Consider the following 5,000-nt stretch of genomic DNA (forward strand, 5'->3'; position numbering starts at 1 on the left):
TCTGTTCTGGCGTGGCGCGGTGACCGTCGTGAGCGGAGCAAAACGTCAGCCATCTCAGCACCTTGGAACCCCCCGGGTGGCACAGGGCTGGATGGGGCTTTCGTATAGCAGGGACGGTGCTGCCTCACGCTTCGCTCGCTGTTCGCCGCTCGCCGCTCGCTCGCGCAACCTAAAATGGCCAGTTTTGGCCCGTTTTTGGGCTGTTTTGGCCTGTTTTTGGTCCGTTCTTGCGTGGCACGGCGACCGTCGTGAGCGGAGCAAAACGTCAGCCATCTCAGCACCCTGGAACCCCCCGGGTGGCACAGGGCTGGATGGGGCTTTCGTATAGCAGGGACGGTGCTGCCTCTCGCTTCGCTCGCTGTTCGCCGCTCACCGCTCGCTCGCTCAGCCAAAAATGGCCAGTTTTGGCCCGTTTTTGGGCTGTTTTGGCCTGTTTTTGGTCCGTTCTTGCATGGCGCGGTGACCGTCGTGAGCGGAGCAAAACGTCAGCCATCTCAGCACCCTGGAACCCCCCGGGTGGCACAGGGCTGGATGGGGCTTTCGTATAGCAGGGACGGTGCTGCCTCACGCTTCGCTCGCTGTTCGCCGCTCGCCGCTCGCTCGCGCAGCCAAAAATGACCAGTTTTGGCCCGTTTTTGGGCTGTTTTGGCCTGTTTATGGTCCGTTCTTGCGTGGTGCGGTGACCGTCGTGAGCGGAGCAAAACGTCAGCCATCTCAGCACCCTGGAACCCCCCGGGTGGCACAGGGCTGGATGGGGCTTTCGTATATAGCAGGGACGGTGCTGCCTCTCGCTTCGCTCGCTGTCCGCCGCTCGCCGCTCGCTCGCGCAGCCAAAAATGGCCAGTTTTGGCCCGTTTTTGGGCCGTTTTGGCCAGTTTTTGGCCTGTTCTTGCATTGCGCGGTGACCGTCGAGAGCGGAGCAAAACGTCAGCCATCTCAGCACCCTGGAACCCCCCGGGTGGCACAGGGCTGGATGGGGCTTTCGTATAGCAGGGACGGTGCTGCCTCTCGCTTCGCTCGCTGTCCGCCGCTCGCCGCTCGCTCGTGCAGCCAAAAATGGCCAGTTTTGGCCCGTTTTTGGGCCGTTTTGGCCAGTTTTTGGCCTGTTCTTGCATTGCGCGGTGACCGTCGAGAGCGGAGCAAAACGTCAGCCATCTCAGCACCCTGGAACCCCCCGGGTGGCACAGGGCTGGATGGGGCTTTCGTATAGCAGGGACGGTGCTGCCTCTCGCTTCGCTCGCTGTCCGCCGCTCGCCGCTCGCTCGTGCAGCCAAAAATGGCCAGTTTTGGCCCGTTTTTGGGCCGTTTTGGCCAGTTTTTGGCCTGTTCTTGCATTGCGCGGTGACCGTCGAGAGCGGAGCAAAACGTCAGCCATCTCAGCACCCTGGAACCCCCCGGGTGGCACAGGGCTGGATGGGGCTTTCGTATAGCAGGGACGGTGCTGCCTCTCGCTTCGCTCGCTGTCCGCCGCTCGCCGCTCGCTCGTGCAGCCAAAAATGGCCAGTTTTGGCCCGTTTTTGGGCCGTTTTGGCCAGTTTTTGGCCTGTTCTTGCATTGCGCGGTGACCGTCGAGAGCGGAGCAAAACGTCAGCCATCTCAGCACCCTGGAACCCCCCGGGTGGCACAGGGCTGGATGGGGCTTTCGTATAGCAGGGACGGTGCTGCCTCTCGCTTCGCTCGCTGTCCGCCGCTCGCCGCTCGCTCGTGCAGCCAAAAATGGCCAGTTTTGGCCCGTTTTTGGGCCGTTTTGGCCAGTTTTTGGCCTGTTCTTGCATTGCGCGGTGACCGTCGAGAGCGGAGCAAAACGTCAGCCATCTCAGCACCCTGGAACCCCCCGGGTGGCACAGGGCTGGATGGGGCTTTCGTATAGCAGGGACGGTGCTGCCTCTCGCTTCGCTCGCTGTCCGCCGCTCGCCGCTCGCTCGTGCAGCCAAAAATGGCCAGTTTTGGCCCGTTTTTGGGCCGTTTTGGCCAGTTTTTGGCCTGTTCTTGCATTGCGCGGTGACCGTCGAGAGCGGAGCAAAACGTCAGCCATCTCAGCACCCTGGAACCCCCCGGGTGGCACAGGGCTGGATGGGGCTTTCGTATAGCAGGGACGGTGCTGCCTCTCGCTTCGCTCGCTGTCCGCCGCTCGCCGCTCGCTCGTGCAGCCAAAAATGGCCAGTTTTGGCCCGTTTTTGGGCCGTTTTGGCCAGTTTTTGGCCTGTTCTTGCATTGCGCGGTGACCGTCGAGAGCGGAGCAAAACGTCAGCCATCTCAGCACCCTGGAACCCCCCGGGTGGCACAGGGCTGGATGGGGCTTTCGTATAGCAGGGACGGTGCTGCCTCTCGCTTCGCTCGCTGTCCGCCGCTCGCCGCTCGCTCGTGCAGCCAAAAATGGCCAGTTTTGGCCCGTTTTTGGGCCGTTTTGGCCAGTTTTTGGCCTGTTCTTGCATTGCGCGGTGACCGTCGAGAGCGGAGCAAAACGTCAGCCATCTCAGCACCCTGGAACCCCCCGGGTGGCACAGGGCTGGATGGGGCTTTCGTATAGCAGGGACGGTGCTGCCTCTCGCTTCGCTCGCTGTCCGCCGCTCGCCGCTCGCTCGTGCAGCCAAAAATGGCCAGTTTTGGCCCGTTTTTGGGCCGTTTTGGCCAGTTTTTGGCCTGTTCTTGCATTGCGCGGTGACCGTCGAGAGCGGAGCAAAACGTCAGCCATCTCAGCACCCTGGAACCCCCCGGGTGGCACAGGGCTGGATGGGGCTTTCGTATAGCAGGGACGGTGCTGCCTCTCGCTTCGCTCGCTGTCCGCCGCTCGCCGCTCGCTCGCGCAGCCAAAAATGGCCAGTTTTGGCCCGTTTTTGGGCCGTTTTGGCCAGTTTTTGGCCTGTTCTTGCATTGCGCGGTGACCGTCGAGAGCGGAGCAAAACGTCAGCCATCTCAGCACCCTGGAACCCCCCGGGTGGCACAGGGCTGGATGGGGCTTTCGTATAGCAGGGACGGTGCTGCCTCTCGCTTCGCTCGCTGTCCGCCGCTCGCCGCTCGCTCGTGCAGCCAAAAATGGCCAGTTTTGGCCCGTTTTTGGGCCGTTTTGGCCAGTTTTTGGCCTGTTCTTGCATTGCGCGGTGACCGTCGAGAGCGGAGCAAAACGTCAGCCATCTCAGCACCCTGGAACCCCCCCCGGGTGGCACAGGGCTGGATGGGGCTTTCGTATAGCAGGGACGGTGCTGCCTCTCGCTTCGCTCGCTGTCCGCCGCTCGCCGCTCGCTCGTGCAGCCAAAAATGGCCAGTTTTGGCCCGTTTTTGGGCCGTTTTGGCCAGTTTTTGGCCTGTTCTTGCATTGCGCGGTGACCGTCGAGAGCGGAGCAAAACGTCAGCCATCTCAGCACCCTGGAACCCCCCGGGTGGCACAGGGCTGGATGGGGCTTTCGTATAGCAGGGACGGTGCTGCCTCTCGCTTCGCTCGCTGTCCGCCGCTCGCCGCTCGCTCGTGCAGCCAAAAATGGCCAGTTTTGGCCCGTTTTTGGGCCGTTTTGGCCAGTTTTTGGCCTGTTCTTGCATTGCGCGGTGACCGTCGAGAGCGGAGCAAAACGTCAGCCATCTCAGCACCCTGGAACCCCCCGGGTGGCACAGGGCTGGATGGGGCTTTCGTATAGCAGGGACGGTGCTGCCTCTCGCTTCGCTCGCTGTCCGCCGCTCGCCGCTCGCTCGCGCAGCCAAAAATGGCCAGTTTTGGCCCGTTTTTGGGCCGTTTTGGCCAGTTTTTGGCCTGTTCTTGCATTGCGCGGTGACCGTCGAGAGCGGAGCAAAACGTCAGCCATCTCAGCACCCTGGAACCCCCCGGGTGGCACAGGGCTGGATGGGGCTTTCGTATAGCAGGGACGGTGCTGCCTCTCGCTTCGCTCGCTGTCCGCCGCTCGCCGCTCGCTCGTGCAGCCAAAAATGGCCAGTTTTGGCCCGTTTTTGGGCCGTTTTGGCCAGTTTTTGGCCTGTTCTTGCATTGCGCGGTGACCGTCGAGAGCGGAGCAAAACGTCAGCCATCTCAGCACCCTGGAACCCCCCGGGTGGCACAGGGCTGGATGGGGCTTTCGTATAGCAGGGACGGTGCTGCCTCTCGCTTCGCTCGCTGTCCGCCGCTCGCCGCTCGCTCGTGCAGCCAAAAATGGCCAGTTTTGGCCCGTTTTTGGGCCGTTTTGGCCAGTTTTTGGCCTGTTCTTGCATTGCGCGGTGACCGTCGAGAGCGGAGCAAAACGTCAGCCATCTCAGCACCCTGGAACCCCCCGGGTGGCACAGGGCTGGATGGGGCTTTCGTATAGCAGGGACGGTGCTGCCTCTCGCTTCGCTCGCTGTCCGCCGCTCGCCGCTCGCTCGTGCAGCCAAAAATGGCCAGTTTTGGCCCGTTTTTGGGCCGTTTTGGCCAGTTTTTGGCCTGTTCTTGCATTGCGCGGTGACCGTCGAGAGCGGAGCAAAACGTCAGCCATCTCAGCACCCTGGAACCCCCCGGGTGGCACAGGGCTGGATGGGGCTTTCGTATAGCAGGGACGGTGCTGCCTCTCGCTTCGCTCGCTGTCCGCCGCTCGCCGCTCGCTCGCGCAGCCAAAAATGGCCAGTTTTGGCCCGTTTTTGGGCCGTTTTGGCCAGTTTTTGGCCTGTTCTTGCATTGCGCGGTGACCGTCGAGAGCGGAGCAAAACGTCAGCCATCTCAGCACCCTGGAACCCCCCGGGTGGCACAGGGCTGGATGGGGCTTTCGTATAGCAGGGACGGTGCTGCCTCTCGCTTCGCTCGCTGTCCGCCGCTCGCCGCTCGCGCAGCCAAAAATGGCCAGTTTTGGCCCGTTTTTGGGCCGTTTTGGCCAGTTTTTGGCCTGTTCTTGCATTGCGCGGTGACCGTCGAGAGCGGAGCAAAACGTCAGCCATCTCAGCACCCTGGAACCCCCCGGGTGGCACAGGGCTGGATGGGGCTTTCGTATAGCAGGGACGGTGCTGCCTCTCGCTTCGCTCGCTGTTCGCCGCTCGCCGCTCGC

This window comes from Musa acuminata, unplaced genomic scaffold (genome assembly GCF_036884655.1).
Source record: "Musa acuminata AAA Group cultivar baxijiao unplaced genomic scaffold, Cavendish_Baxijiao_AAA HiC_scaffold_325, whole genome shotgun sequence".
NCBI classification, from domain to species: Eukaryota; Viridiplantae; Streptophyta; class Magnoliopsida; order Zingiberales; family Musaceae; genus Musa; species Musa acuminata.